Below are 16,618 nucleotides of genomic sequence, written 5' to 3'. Positions count from 1 at the left end.
GGCCTCTCCACTGCCCCGAGGGTGTTCACCAAGTGCATGGCGGTCGTGGCCGCAGCTCTCCGTCGTCGCAGAATCCACGTATACCCCTATCTCGACGACTGGCTGATCCGTGGGCGCTCTCAAGAACTGGTGACAGCTCAGGTGTCAGAGATACTGCACCTGTTCCGGTCTCTCGGCCTCCTCGTCAATGCCGAGAAGTCCCAATTACTGCCGACACAGCGATTGGAGTTCATAGGAGCGGTCCTCGACTCCACCCTCGCCAGGGCCTGCCTCCCTCGTTCTCGACACGAGACGATGGCCTCGCTCATTCGCACCTTGCAAGCCTTCCCTTCCACGACGGCCCGGTCCTGCCTTCGCCTGCTGGGCCACATGGCTGCGTGCACCTTTGTGACCGCGAACGCGAGGCTGAGGCTCCGTCCGTTCCAGATGTGGCTGACTTCGGTGTACCGGCCCCACCGCGACCCCCTAGATCTGGTGGTCACGGTCTCAGACCCCACTCTCCAGACGCTCACCTGGTGGCTGCATCAGGAGGTGGTCTGCGCCGGGGTTCCGTTTCGCCCCCCTCGCCCGTCGGTCACCCTGACCACAGACGCCTCGGCGCTTGGATGGGGGGCTCACATGGGAGACCTGCACACTCAGGGCCTCTGGTCGGCCCAGGAGCTCTCCCTGCACATCAACGTCAGGGAATTGAGAGCGATCCGCCTGGCTTGTCTCGCCTTTCTTGCACACCTCCGGGACCGCTGCGTAGCGGTGTACACGGACAACACGGCAGCCATGTTCTATCTGAACAAACAGGGCGGGGCCCGATCCTCCCCGCTGTGCAAGGAGGCGATGCTCCTATGGGACCTGTGTGTAACCCACTCGATTCGCCTCGAAGCGTTCTTTCTGCCAGGGGTGCAGAACACGCTGGCCGACCGTCTCAGCCGGTCCTTCGCTTCCCACGAGTGGTCCCTTCGCCCCGACGTGGCCCACACCATCTTCCAAAGGTGGGGATTTCCCCAAATAGACCTGTTTGCCTCCAGGACCAACAGGAAGTGCCACAGGTTCTGTTCGTACCAGGGTCGGGCTCCGGACTCCATCTCCGATGCGTTCCTCATGTCCTGGACGGGTCCCCTTCTATACGCCTTCCCGCCGTTCCCGCTAGTCCACCGAGTACTGCTCAAGCTACGGAGGGACAAGGCCCGCGTCATTCTCGTCGCTCCGGCCTGGCCGAGGCAGCACTGGTATACCCTGCTCCTCGAGCTATCGATCCGGGATCCCATTCCCCTACCGTTATGGCCGGATCTCATCTCCCAGGACCTCGGCAGGCTTTGTCACCCGAACCTGCAGTCGCTGCATCTTACAGCCTGGTTCCTGAGTGGTTGACCGACGCGGAGAGGACCTGTTCCGCGGCGGTGCAGCAAGTTCTCCTTGAAAGCAGGAAACCGTCCACACGCTCTACCTACCTGGCAAAGTGGAAACGCTTTGCCCTTTGGTGCGATCAGCAAGGTCTTAACCCCTTCTCGTCCCCGATCCAGACGGTCCTCGACTACCTCTGGTACCTGAAAGGCCAAGGTCTCGCGATCTCGTCCCTGAGGGTACACCTGGCGGCGCTTTCGGCCTTCCGGCCTGCTGTAGATGGTCGCTCCGTGTTTTCCAACCCCATGGTTGCCCGCTTCCTCAAGGGGTTGGACCGCCTCTACCCGCAAGTGCGTCCGCCGGCTCCTACGTGGGATCTGAACCTGGCTCTCACCCAGCTGATGCGCCCGCCCTTCGAGCCCATGGCCTCCTGCTCCCTCGTCCATCTCACCTGGAAGACGGCCTTCCTCGTGGCAATCACATCCGCCAGACGAGTATCCGAACTCCGCGCCCTGACGGCGGGTCCCCCATATACCGTCTTCCACGCGGACAAAGTGCAGCTTCGGCCACATCCGGCCTTCCTCCCAAAGGTGGTGTCGGCCTTTCATCTTAATCAGGAGATCTTCCTCCCGGTCTTCTTTCCAAAGCCGCACGCCTCACCTCGTGAGCAGCAGCTCCACACCCTCGACGTCCGTAGGGCCCTCGCCTTTTACATTGACCGAACTAAGTCCTTCCGGCGTTCCTCCCAGCTCTTTGTCGCAATTGCGGAGCGCATGAAAGGCGAGCCTGTTTCATCTCAACGGATTTCTTCCTGGGTGACATCCTGCATACGGGCGTGCTACGAACTTGCTCGCGTCCCCCCGTGCCGACTCACCGCACACTCGACAAGGGCGCACGCCTCGTCAGCCGCCTTCCTGGCCCACGTTCCCATCCAGGACATCTGTCGAGCGGCCACCTGGTCTTCCGTCCACACCTTCGCTTCCCATTATGCGCTGGTGCAGCAGTCCCGAGACGACGCAGCCTTTGGCTCTGCGGTACTACACTCCGCCACGTCTCATTCCGACCCCACCGCCTAGGTAAGGCTTGGGAATCACCTACATGGAATGCATAGGAGCAATCACTCGAAGAAGAAAAGACGGTTACTCACCTGTAGTAACTGGTGTTCTTCGAGATGTGTTTTTCCTATCCATTCCAGACCCGCCCTCCTTCCCCACTGTCGGAATAGCCGGCAAGAAGGAACTGAGGAGCGGACGGGCCGGCTGAGGTATATAAGGGGCGCCATGACGGCGCCACTCCAGGGGGCGCCAGCCGGCCCGCCGGAGTTGCTAGGGTAAAAATGTTCCGGAGAGCCGTGCACGCGCGGCGCGCACACCTACATGGAATGGATAGGAGCAACACATCTCGAAGAACACCAGTTACTACAGGTGAGTAACCATCTTTTCTTGCCCATTTCCCTTCCAGCTGTAGCATGATTAGTGTGTTTGTGGCTAACAACATTGCTATAGGTTGTTGTTCATTCCCCACACTGACAATTCAGACAGTCCCTTTCCTATTCGAATCTCCACCCTATCATTCCAATACCAGGGGTCAGGATCTCTCTGGGGCACTGAAATGTTTCAGGGGGCTGGTGCATGAACTCAGCCTTGCATTCCATCCCTGATGTTTCATGGACTAACAACAGCAGCAGAAAGAAAGAGCCGAGCCAATATCTCCCTGGCAGGGATGCAGGTGGCCACGTCCCCTCTCTCTGACCATTGCCATTGCAGGAGAGAAGGGTTCACTGGAATCAAATGCCCTGGCTCAGACCAGAGATACAGGGAGGTTTTGCTGTTCATGGATCTCTGCAAATGAAATTGTGTCTCTGTGTGAAATTGAGACGGGAAATGAAACGTCCACATGTGGCCCAGTGCCCTAAGGAATGTGGGTGAAGGACTCTGGCTGAGAAATTATTTAACAGGAATTTGTATCAATTTATTGCCCTGATTAAAAGCTACGGCTAAAAGGCAGCCACTGTTGTTAGTACTTGAACCTGCATGGAGACACCCGAGTGGGTGTCAAGTCCATTATCTTAACGAGGGATAGTGGATTATTTTATCAAGATCCAAATTTCTTGGTCAAGGTCTAGTTAATGTCTAGATGCCAGAGAAAATAATACACTGATGATAATAAGGAGAATATAGAAAGATTTTGCAGTCACTATAGGCATAACTATGACGATTGTTTCGTGTATCGCTCTTTATATGTGACACCACCACTGCCTTTCCCTTTAGTCTTCTAGTTAACAAAGGGTAAAACTAAACATCACTTCAGATACAAGGGAGCATTTGTGTTCATTCCTGCGAGCTACACAGGGGTTTGATGTAGCTGCTTTCAATCCTCCAGCTCTGCTGGGACAAGTAGCATTTCAGGCTGTCACTGAATTGAAGAAGGGAGATCATTTTTTGAAAGGTTATGCCTCCTCTTAAAGGTATTTGTCTGGCTGGTAGCCCTGGATCCCAGGTCTCTCCTGAGGGAAGAAAGTTTCTGTGCAAAATACCAAAACTTTTAACAGAGAGGAGGGAAAGGCGATAGCCACATGATGGAGCCAGTATGTACCACAACATGGTTCTTTTATGTGGGATGACTCTGAACACTGACTGATCTCCACTCCCTTGGATTTGAAGAGATGTTTAGTTGTGCACTTGGGAACATATAAGGCTGAAGCAATTTTATGGATGGTGACACTAGGATTGAAGGGTTATTTAATGTTGTAGAAATTGTTAAAAACACTGAGCTTCAACTGGAACTGCCTGTTATTAAAGGCTGGTTTCCCCATGTCAGTTCCATAAGCTCTGCTAGAAACACCCTGGGTTCTCTCCTGCCTCGGTGGGAACTGGAGGGAATCGTCCCCTGCTGCCCTTGGCTCCAGGCTGGTTTTTCTGGGGAGGGGACATGGTATTGATTTGTTTGCTGTTGAGAAGGGAGCCAGGCCAGTTCTCAGGGAACGAGAACTCCCAGCATCTTCCCAGCCCAGCCCAGGCTGCTGCCCTGTCCCAGCCTCTGTTCCCCTGGGGGCCCCGCATGTTTGACTCTAGAGCAGGCCGGGAGCAGCAGCTGAGGCAGAGGACAGCCTGGGCTGGGCAGATAAGAAGGAGTTTAGCCAGCAAAAAAGGTAAAATGGCAGGGAAGTATTACCTTGGACTCGATGGCATTTCTCCATTGGTCTGTCTGCTTGGGGGCAGGGACAATAACATGTCCTGCTACATTCGTTATTTCAAAGGGCGGTTTAGGATTTTCATTCTCACACACGGTGCACAAAGCAGGACTCAACCTTTGGCGTAAACTAAATGAGCTGCCCACAGATTCTAGCATCCACAATGAGCATTTGGGTGAGAGCTCAGACCTGCCCCTGTCCCAGAGGGAGGGTGTCATCTGTGTGGGGACTGGACCACTGACCTATCAGCTCTTAACTCCCAAATGCTCAGTAACTCTGTTATCAGTGCCTGTGAGTGTTATTTAAACCATAAGGAAAACCACACTGGGCCAGACCAAAGGCCCATCTAGCTCTGAATCTTGTCTTCTGACAGTAGCCAATAGCAAGTGCCCCAACAACCAGGCACCACTGGGAGTTGAACCCAGGATCTACTATTTACGAAACAGGTGCTTTAGCCAGCTAAGCCATGGTACCTGTAAGAGACTAAAACACACTGTCTGCCCACACCTGACTCTCTGCCATTGCTACCAGGGCCCGACAAGCTTTGCTTGTCTTTGGATTCTCCAAAGCAGAGGAGCAGGTGACATTTCCCTTACAAGTTGTGTGTGAGTGAATCTTTGGCCAGGGCTGCACTACAAAGTTGTTTCAGCAGAATTATATTGCTCAGGTGTGTGAAAAACACACAACGCTCTCTCGGTTGGCAGCTTGTGGCTGGTGCACACACTGCAATGCCACGTCTGGCGACAAAACTGCCCTGTTTTGCTGACAAAATAAAATGACTTCGATGAGAGGTCTAGAGCTTTTTGCAGCAAACTGAAAGTAACAGACTAAATTCTGCTGTTCATTATACCACCACAACTCGCCTTCTCCAGTATCCCACAATGCCTGCTGTGAACTTGCCTGCCCTGCATTCCTGTTACAGAGCCACAGGCCCCTCCCCTTTCATTGCTCTGGGAAGTTCTGAAAGCTGAGCGTGCTGCTCTGCTCCTGCAGCCAGGAGTAAATCACCGCTGTGGATGCTGCTCTCTCCTGCCCTGCGAACACAGAGCAGGGTGGTGGGAACTTCCTGACAGTGTAGGGGGGCCACTGGCATCTGAACTGTGACACCCCCAGGACACCCCTTCCCTCGAGGAGGCTCTTACCTTCTAAACAGGGACTTCTGTTTTCTAGTAAAATCACTAAAAGGGAAGGAGAAAACTCAAAAGAGGTTCCTCCTGGCGCTCATGTGCCTGAACCCGAATACTCTCTCAGTCCTCAAAGAGAGACCTGGAGAAGGAGACTTGCTGAAGCAAAGCCACAGGGGTCTCTGAGGTTTCCCTGGCCCCTCGCCCCTGTCCTGCCTGGCTGATGTCAGCATCTCTCTGTGAGGTCACCACCTCCCCACCACCTTTGACCAATAGTCTGAGGTCCTGCAAAAAGCCTTTGTGATGTCACTGCCACACCCCTCCCTTGCTGTGCCAATGTCCTGCCCCTGGCCAGGCACTTTGGAGGTTTGAGCTACTCCCTGTGGATCACCCCACTCAAGGAGTGTTCGTTCTAGGCAGCAAGCCGGCTAGACAGGAAAACATCAGACGCTGCTCCCAATGCTACACTCAGTTTTTCAGAAATTAGTCGATTTTATGGCCAGAAGAGACCACTAGAGCATCTTATTTGACCCCCTGCATATCACAGGCTTCCTGTATGACACAATAGCTACTTTTGGGCAACTTTGAGCTTGTGGGTTCAAAGATGGGGACCCGCAGGTATTCTCCCCCCACCCTAACCCTTAGGGTAGGATTCCTTCTCGCTGCCACCAGTCAGGTTAAAGTGTCTGACACACTGCCTGTGCCCCAAGCTTCCCCTGGGAAACCCAGATTCAAACCCCTTGAATCTCTACACACAGGGAAGCAGCCCACTTCCCCCCTCCCTCTCCTGCTTTCTCTGCTTGGAGACAACCCTTGTCTCCACAGAGTGGTGCCTAGCTTCCTTCCCCTCAATCCACAGGTAAGGAACTTAACCAAGTCCTGAACTTAAAAGAGTTTATTAAAAGAATAAAAGAAAGAAGAGAAAAAAATACACAATCTCTATGAATCCAAGATAGACATTCATAGGGTCTAATCTTATTAATCCCTGGAGAAATTTCTCCCTTTTCCTCAGTACAAACAATACAGGCAAAATTACGAATAATCAATACAAACACACAGAATTGTGTGGGGAAATCGCAGGGGTCAGCACACCTGCAGTGCAATGGATGATTCTCACCCTGAGAAAACCACCTTCATGATCATGGTAAGGAACTTAACCAAGTCCTGAACTTAAAAGAGTTTATTAAAAGAATAAAAGAAAAAAGAGAAAAAAATACACAATCTCTATGAATCCAAGATAGACATTCATAGGGTCTAATCTTATTAATCCCTGAAGAAATTTCTCCCTTTTTCTCAGTACAAACAATACAGGCAAAATTATGAATAATCAATACAAACACACAGAATTGTGTGGGGAAATTGCAGGGGTCAGCACACCCGCAGTGCAATGGATGATCCTCACCCTGAGAAAACCACCTTCGTGATCATGGTATCTCCCCTGCCAGGTAAGTATGAGTTCCTGCTGCCCGGCCGCCGCCCGCCCTCGCTCGCCCCGTACTTATAACACACGGGGCGGACCGCCGCGCCCCCACCGCCGGCCTCGCCCACACCGGCCCCCACTGCCGACAGCTGCCCCGACGCGTCCCCCAGAGCCCCTCCCTTCTCCACGCCGAGCTCCCAGTGCCAAAGTCGGGCCCTGCCTGGCAGCCTGCGTCTGCTCCCACAATGCTCTGCTCGCACACAGATCTGCATACCCACCCACGCGGCTCCGCCCCTCCGCTCGGGCCCCTCCCCCTGCCCGCCTGGGCCACCGCTCTTGCCTGCCCTGTAGTGGTAGCCGGGTCCCGTCCCGGGCAGCCAGGCCATCAGAGAGACCACGTGGCCCACCTGCTGCTGGGGAAAGAGCGCAGCTTGCGTGTCGCTTCTCTCTCTCGCTCTCTCTCTCTCCCCACCGGCAGTTGGTCCAATACAGGAATGACCTCCCCTCCCCTCGCAAAAAACCCACTTTTCCAAACAGTCCTTCTTTCCCTGCCCCCTAATTTTGCTTTCACACCCTGGGACCATCTCCTCGCTTTGTCTCTTCCCCAGGTGAAGCAGAGATGGCGGCAACTTCAGCCACTGGAGACAGCCCCAGCGAGCGCTGCAGCCGCCCTGGGGGGAGGGGGTGTTTGCAGACACAGGAAGGGATCAGCTGGGAGCGGTGGATGCTGGGAACAAGGAGGCAGGAGAACAAAGCCCAGAGATGGGACATGGGGCAGCTCCTGGGGGCGGGGCTCTGGCACAGCCCGGGGGCGGGGCAGCTCCCGGGGCCCGGGCTCTGGCACAGCCCGGGGGCGGGGCAGCTCCTGGGGGCGGGGCTCTGGCACAGCCCGGGGCGGGGCAGCTCCTGGGGCGGGGCTCTGTCACAGCCCGGGGGCGGGGCAGCTCCTGGGGGCGGGGCTCTGGCACATTGTGACGCAGGAGCCCGGGCGGTGCAGCTGCTCCCTGGTGGCCACGTGCTGCCAGCAGCGCTGGAGCCGCCCGGGCCGGAGCGGAGCCGCTGTTCTCCGCTGCAGCCAGGATCTGCCCCCGGCCCCGCGGGGATCCAGGTGGGGACAGAGCCTGGGGCCCGGGGGTTCCCCGTTGTGTGGCTGGCGGGGGCAGGAGGGGAGAAGCCGGAGCTGCAGGCGGGGGAAGGGCAGTGGGGCAGGTGGGGGTTGAACGGTCTCTGTGCAGCGGGAAAGTCCAGGGGGAGAGTGTGTGTGAGTCGGGGGCGGGGGAGATACCTGCCTCCTTCTCCTGTCTGTGCCGCTTCCCTCCCCAGTACTGGTAACAAGTCTCTCTGGTTCTCCCCCTTTTCTCTCCCCTCACCACACAGGACCGTCAAACCCAAGGAGATTCCCTCGTTTTTCCTAAAATTGTTGACTCTCTAGTCTCTTATTTTTCCTGTTTTTTTTTCTATAATTTTCAAATGTCAATTTAAATTCTCCTCATATTTGGGGGGCTTCGCCCCACCCCCCATTTCATCAGCAGCAATTCGTCTTTGTTTGGGTGGGAAATTGTTGCCCTGAGTCATTCCCCAAAAGGGATGGGGGTTCCTGGGTGCTGTTTGGGGAAGCCCTGAGACACAGCTCCCTCTGGGGTGGAGATGGGGTGGCCGTTCTCTGCCAGCCACAGGGCATGGCTGGGGCACCGGTGGGGAAGGAGGAACCAGTGTCCCCTATGGAGCCTGCCCAGCCCCTTTGGTTCTGCTCCTTTCTAGCATTTTGTTCAGAGACTTTATTACTGCAGAGGCTGAAAAACGTCTGTGGATTTAGCCCTGGCAGGAGGGGTCAGGTCTACACTGTAATAAAAGCAGCAAAGAATCCTGTGGCACCTTATAGACTAACAGATGTTTTGTAGCATGAGCTTTCGTGGGTGAACACCCACTTCTTCGGATGCAAGCAGGGGCTCACCCACTGCTTGCATCCGAAGAAGTGGGTGTTCACCTCGAAAGCTCATGCTACAAAACATCTGTTAGTCTATCAGGTGCCCCAGGATTCTTTGCTGCTCTACAGAACCAGACTAACACGGCTACCCCTCTGATACTTGACACTGTAATAAAGAGATCAAGCATTTTCCAGCATGGGAGAGTCTAGGATGTCTGTCTGCAGGAAAGGGCCTGGGGAATTGTGATGTGAAATGAACTAAAGCCAGTTCTGAAACATCCACAACTGCCCTTCTCATCCTGCCAGGCTGCAGAATGACGCTCATGTCTCGCGCGGTTCATCCCATCCTCCCATGGGACAGGGAAGGGAAATGGCTGCAGAGGATCCTGTTCAGGTAGGGATTATTGGGGGTTATTGGTGGGTTCCTGCTGGAGGGAGAGTGACAGCAGATACACAGGAGGTGGGAGGCTTGGGCAGTCTGGTTTAGAGGTTGGAGCGGGGCAGGAAATTCACAGGGTGGAGAATGGGAGGAAGCCAGGGTGTAGCAAACCTGTTGGGACTTGTTTAATATGTGGCTTCCATTCTAGGAACAGACTCATGAGGTGGAAATGCTCTGATTTGTGGAAGAGCAAAGAACACACCTAGGTGGGGCTAGGTAAAGGGAGCAGAATCCCAGGGCTGGAGCCTCACCGACTAACCAGCGGCGGCTGTGAGATGTAGAGGGGCACCCACCAATGAGGCTTAGTCAGGGGTTCTCAACTGTTTTCTTTCTGAGGCCCCTCAACATGTTATAAAAACCCCACTGCCCTGCATACGCCTGGTTTTCTGCACAGAAAAGCCAGGGCTGGTGTTAGGGGGTAGCAAACAGGGGTATTGCCTGGGGCTCCATGTGACAGGGCCCCCCACAGAGCTAATTGCTCCAGCTTTGGCTTCAGCCCCTGGTGGCAGGGCTCATGGCCCCAGGCAGGGAGGTTTGGGCTTTCTGCCCTGGGCCCAAGCGAGTCTAACACTGGCCCTGCTTGGAGGAGCCCCTGAAACCAGCTCGCAGCCCCTAAGAGGTCCAGGGACCCCTGCTTGAGAACCACGGCCTGAGGGGATGTGCCCCTCCCCCATACCCAGCTCCAGGGCTGGCCTTAGAGAAAATGGCGCCCTGGGTGAACTTGTATTTTGGTGCCCCCCATCCCCCCTGGCCCTCACGGGCTCCCCACCGTCACGTCCAGGCCCCGGTGCCTCCCTCTAGTGCTTAATTTGTATTGAAAGAGGTGCCAGAGCTCAGCCATGGCACAAATTCAGCACTGGCAGGGCGGCCTGATAGCGGGTGCTGGCCGAGCGCCCAGCTCTGAAGGCCATGCCACCGCCAGCAGCAGCAGCGCAGAAGTGAGGGTGGCCTGGTCTGTGGTGTATTGTGCAGCCTTTTATTTAAAGTGCAGTTTGTAACGTGGCATTACACCGCCGCGGGGTCGGCTCTGGTGGCAACAGTTTCAAGCTTAACAGAGTGAAAGTCGCCTCTGCTACTTGCTTCAAATGTACAGTCTCTAGGAACACACAAAGACCAAGGGGAGTGACCACACAGACATTCACAGGTACAAGGTCTAGTCGGTTTTACAAGTTTTATTGAAGTTACAGTTAAGGTTATGACGACCCAAGGCATATAGACATTATATGAAGACCTGTGCAAAAGTTACAACTCTAGTTCTACTCACATCCTGTTCAATAGTATTAGGGTCTGAGGTGTCTCTCATGGATTGATCATCAGTAGAGGGATGGTTCCTGCTGGAATTTCCCATAGGGAGCTCAATTTTCCTGCTCTGGGCACCCCCTTTTTATAATGTAGAATCATAGAATCATAGAATTCAAGATCAGAAGGGACCATTATGATCATCTAGTCTGACCTCCTGCAAGATGCAGGCCACATAAGCCGATCCACCCACTCCTTAGCAAGTGAACCCTGCCCCATGCTTCGGAGGAAGGCGAAAAACCTCCAGGGCCATAGCCAATCTTCCCTGGAGGAAAATTCCTTCCCGACCCCAAATATGGCGGTCAGCTGAACCCCGAGCATGCGGGCAAGACTCTCCAGCCAAACCCTCTGGAAAAGGTTACATCATACCAGGCACATAATTGACCTATTGACTAAGCCCGTTATCCTATCATACCATCCCCTCCATAAACTTATCTAGCTTCTGATTACACCTCATTAGCATTGACACACAACCTGTATCCTGTGGTTAAGGCACATTTGGAAACAGAGGTGCCTTTACAAAAAAAAATTATTTAAAATTAATCTTCCTGCTAATTGTTCACCCTGTTACCACTTGGTACCTCTTTTCCCATAATCTTAATACAGCCACATATTAAATTTAAAAGTAAATTTAGAACAATCAGGAGACAATACAGCAAGATATTCCCTATCCCAAGCCTTGAGGTATCAGTTCTGGAGCTTTAATGCAGGTATCAGAAACACAAGGTTGATACTTTTTACCCCATCTTTAGTAGAGATAAATAAAATCTGCTTACTTTCTCTAAGAGACACGCTCCATGTTACTGCCATTATCTCCTCTATTTTAGTCAATTGTTTTTCATTCCACTGAAAACATATTTACTTAGTTTACATAGGGGATTAAAGTTTTTTTCTCTTTTTTACGAATGGGAATTTATTTCTCTAGTTATTTTGGCATTTGTGTTAACTGGTCACTATCATGTAGGTGACTCACTAACATTTCACTCCATCATTGCTATTAGTATCATACTTGGAACTGTATTTATTTTCATAGACATTTTAAGTTACTTTACAGACAGATTTAAAAATACAGTCTGAAGATAAGTGATCTTCATCTGCACAGTGTCTAAAGTTTTGAGTTTAGCTAATTTTTTTTTAAATGAACCCTGCTAAGGTAAGTACATGCAAAATGTAGAGTCTGTTATTTGACTGTACCATTTTAAATAATGAATGACAAAGCACAATACGGTAATAACAGTAATAATGATAATTACTCCAGCCAGGACAGGTGAGGCATTTTAGAACTCATTACTCAAAGAATTGAATTTAAGCATAAGACAGAAATAAAATTTTGAAATGCACAGACCAGTTAGAAAGCTAAAATACCAGCACTGTCATCCTGACCGAATGTGAAAGAATAAAATTACAGAGACTATGTGCACTTTGCGCATTTTGACAGGAAGTAAAAAGAAGTAATAACAGTAATTGAAGTGTCTATTGTGGGGTGAGTGTGTGCAGGGGCGGCGAGTTGTATGGGCCCGTGGAGCCCAGGACCCACCAATAATCCTGAAGCTGGGCCCAGCTCCAGCAATGTTTGGGCCCCAGGCCCTGTGCTTTGGGGGGGTCCCCCGTTGCAATGCCGGGCGCTCTCACGACAGCGGCAGCTCCCGGCAGAGGCTCCAGCAGCGACAGGGCTCACACCCCATTGGCCGGGAACCCCAGCCAATGGGAGCTGCCGGGGGCGGTGCCGGAGCTGCCTGGCCACGCCTCCACAGCAGGGAGGGGGAGCGAGCCACCGGCAGCGTCTGAGCCCTGAGCAGAGCAGCAGCAGGGTCTGTCCCTATCGGACAGACTCAGCCGGTGAGCTGTGGGGGCAGCCTGAGCCAGAGACACAGCCGGGGAGGGGGGTTTGGTGGGGACAGACAGACACAGCTGGGAGGTTGTGGGGACAGACAGATGGAGCCGGGGGCAGGCAAAGGAGCAGCAATGGGCACCCCGGGGCTGGTATAAAATACACAGGATGGGGGGGGAGCTTCCTGAGGGGACTATAGCAACACCCCCCACAGAGCAGACCCAGGTTGCAGCTGGCTCCGCCCATCACAGCCCCCTGCCCCACAGAGACCCACACAACCCTCTGCCCCCTCGAGAGACTCCCAATGACCCCTGTGCCCCTGTCACTCCTCTCCAGAGAGCCCTCCCCTTTGTGCCAGCCCACTCCCCTCCCCCACAGCCTCCCCTCCTCCAAAGCTCCCTACAATCTCCCCCTTTGCCTTCCACCCCGCAGCCCAGCCCAGCCCATTCCATTGGCCGGGAGGCTCCCAGTCTAGTAGCTAGCAGGGCCCATGGGAGCTGCACCTGAGGCAGGGTGCCTGCCTGCAGATGCAGACCTGCCTGGCTGTGCCTCCACAGCACAGGGAGGGGGAGCCACAGGTGAGCAAGCCCTGGTCATCATCATCACAGGCCCAGTAATTCTCTGGATATTTAATTTCACTGAGGCAAAATGTGTGCAATTTTATGGGTTGAATGATTGAATGACATAATACCCACCTGCCCGCATTGTCCATCACTAAGTCCAGTAATTTTGTCAAGTGTTTGTTGCACAACATGGTGGTGCCTACCCCTACCTTGTGCTTCAGGGGGTGATGGGGTCCAGGGCAGCCTGTTATAGCCTGTTATAGAACTACCTGATTAGTAATTGGATATGTTGGCTGGCATTTTTTTTTACGTGTTCGCTCCCCCTGATGTTAGAACCTGGCTACACCACTGGGGAGGGGAGCTTCCTAGACCTGTGCAGCTGGGGCTTGGGTGAATTTTGTGATACTGTGCCCCTCCCCAGCTACCACCCTGCAGTCCCCACTCCTGCACTATGCTGGGCAAGGGGCAGCCCCATCCCCAGTGAGGCTATGGTGAGGGGTGGCAGCAGGGGATGCCACATGTGATGGCAACCTCCCCCCTCGGTACCCACCAGAGGAGAGGCGAGTGGGCTTTCTGGACCTGAGAGGGACCCTAGGAGCATGTGCAGTGAACTGCGGGGGAGAGGAGGGGTCCCTCCCCTGGAGCTTGCTGCTGCCAGGGAGGGTGGAGGGGAGTCCTCTTTGGCCCTAGCCCTGGGGCAGCCTGTCTGCACCCCAAGTTCCTTATCCCCAGCCCTGCCCCAGAGTCCTCACCTGACGGGAAAAACACACAACTTAAATTTGGTGGTCAGTTTAGAGTATCATAGAATATCAGGGTTGGAAGGGGCCTCAGGAGGTCATCTAGTCCAACCTCATGCTCAAGCAGGACCAATTCCCAACTAAATCATCTCAGCCAGGGCTTTGTCAAGCCGGGCCTTAAAAACCTCTAAGGAAGGAGATTCCACCACCTCCCTAGGTAACCCATTCCAGTGTTTCACCACCCTCCTAGTGAAAAAGTTTTTCTTAATATCCAACCTAAACCTCCCCCACTGCAACTTGAGACCATTACTCCTTGTTCTGTCCTCTGCTACCACCGAGAATAGTCTAGATCCATCCTCTTTGTAACCCCCTATCAGGTAGTTGAAAGCAGCTATCAAATCCTCCCTCATTCTTCTCTTCTGCAGACTAAACCATCCCAGTTCCCTCAGCCTCTCCTCAGAAGTCATGTGCTCCAGCCTCCTAATCATTTTTGTTGCCCTCCACTGGATTTTCCAATTTTTCCACATCCTTCTTGCAATGTGGGGCCCAAAACTGCACGTAGTACTCTAGATGAGGCCTCACCAATGTTGAATAGAGGAGAATGATAATGTCCCTCGATCTGCTGGCAATGCCCCTACTTATACAGCCCAAAATGCTGTTAGCCTTCTTGACAAAGCCCAGAGGAGGGAGTGTTAGTGCCTGTGCGGACTTCTGGGAAGTGCATGGGGTGGAAGGGGATGCTGGGATGCTCTGGAACCACTCCTTCAAAGCCAGTCAGGACTCTGGGGGAGCCTCCTCTCTGAGCAGACTGTCTCCAGGGCAAGAAGCTTACACCTTCCTGGGTCTGACCTCAGAGCATTCAGCCTTTCCACACCATGCACTTTCCACAGTGAGTCCGCCCAGGCGGGGTCCTGGGGCAGCCAGAGGTCCCTGCACCCCAACTCCGCAGTCAGATGTGACTCTCAGCCAGACTGTAAAACAGAAGGTTTATTAGATGACGGGAACACAGTTTAAACAGAGCTTGTTGGTACAGAAAACAGAACCCCTCTGTCAGGTCCATCTTGCGGGGTGGGGAGCCTAGAACCAAGTTCTGGGTCTCTCCCCATTTCCCCAGCCAGCTCCAAACTGACACTCCCTCCTCTGGCCTCTGTGTCTCTTCCGGACAAGGAGGCCACCTGATCTCTTTGTCCCCAACACCTTCAGTTGGCATCTTGCAGGGGAAACTGAGGCACCCACACAGTATTCAGAGAAAATATTAAGAACATTCCCACTTCATCACAACAGGTGCAACAAAATATAATACTGTATATTGAAGTAGGCAAGTGCTGCTTCTGACTTTCCACTTTTAATTGACCCTTGTAATCTTGTGGCACTGACACGTTGTAGCTTCATTTTATATCGGCTTACAGGGCGGGAGCGGGGGGGCACCACCATTTTGGGCCCCACCAAAAATTATACAAACCTGCCGCCTATGAGTGTGTGGCGGGGGGCGGGGGTGAGACACACCCGCTGTCACTCCCAGCCCAGCGACACTCACTAGTCCGAAGGCTCGTTCACACAGCAGCAGGGGCCAGCAGCTCCCACTCCTGACCCAGAGGCAGCAGCACAGACTCTTGTCCCCCCACCTCAGCTCAGCAGAAACTGGGCAGAGGCAGGAGGGTGGGGCCACCCTGACATCAGCAACCCCCCCCCCCCTGCCGCACGGCACACAGGAGGCTCCTGGGAGCAGCTTGGCCCGGGCAGCTCCCAGTGGGGGAGGGGTCAGGGCTGCAGGAAGAGCTGCAGGGGCAGACAGCTGAAGAGAAGTGGGGAGAGGAGAGACCGGACACCCCTGCTGGAGGAACCCCCTCAGCAAGGCCCCCCTGGACCATCATGTCGTCTGCCCCCCACTAAGTCTGGTCCTGTCCAGCTCTTCACAATGAGAACAGCGCTGGGCTCCCTGCCAGCGAGCTCTCCCTGCGCCCTGCTAGGGGCTCCATCTCCTGTGTCCGTCTGTGGCTAGTCGTGGGGTGATGGATCTGCTGGGAGAGACAAGGGGCTCTCGCTTCGTCCCCTCCCCCTGGTGTTTCCTGGCTGCTCTGAGCAGGGTGGGGGTGGGACTCCTGACCGTGAGCCAGCCAGAGCTTCCCTTTGATTGGCTCCTCTCCCCCGTGAGTGGTGGGGTTGTTACGGGGGCAGCAGGTACTGAGTGTTGGACTCTCACTCTTTCAGGGGCTGGTGACCTTCGAGGAGGTGGCTGTGTATTTCACCAGGGAAGAGGGGGCTCTGCTGGACCCCGCTCAGAGAGCCCTCTACAGGGATGTCATGCAGGAGAACTATGAGACGGTGGTCTTGCTGGGTGAGGAGTCCTGTCCCCTGGGTTATTAGAAGCTGTGGGGGCTCTAAAAAATCTGAGTAGTGATAACTTTATACCTTTAATTGTCATACAAGTTTTGACGAGTTCCCTTGCCCTCCTTTTTTTGCCTTATCTCCCACCCACTAGAATAATTTTTGGACATTTGCCTTTTTGGTGCCAACAGTCATTTTAAAATTGCATTTAATGTATCCTTATAGGATACCTTAATAACTACATTAATAACTGTAGCTTTCATGCCGTTTCCTCATTTTAGGAGGAAAATATGCCACCTGTAGAATTCTAAATTGAGTTAATAGGTGTATGACTCATTCATGACTTGTGTGACAGTCAGGTGAGCTCCTCTTTTGATAGGAGAGTGTATAATGTTGCCATTCTGGAGCCCACGGGTGAA

At 53.7% G+C, this 16,618-nt stretch overlaps 3 pseudogenes; all 3 read right to left on the bottom strand.

The window, feature by feature from the left end:
* The window catches only part of LOC120375866, a 332,464-nt pseudogene that overhangs the window by 258,142 nt on the left and 57,704 nt on the right, over positions 1-16,618 (bottom strand).
* Positions 6,679-6,824, bottom strand: LOC120376309 (annotated as a pseudogene).
* LOC120376299 lies at positions 6,928-7,108 on the bottom strand (annotated as a pseudogene).

This window comes from Mauremys reevesii, linkage group 12 (genome assembly GCF_016161935.1).
Source record: "Mauremys reevesii isolate NIE-2019 linkage group 12, ASM1616193v1, whole genome shotgun sequence".
NCBI classification, from domain to species: domain Eukaryota; kingdom Metazoa; phylum Chordata; order Testudines; family Geoemydidae; genus Mauremys; species Mauremys reevesii.
This window is presented reverse-complemented; position numbering and strand designations above follow the sequence as displayed.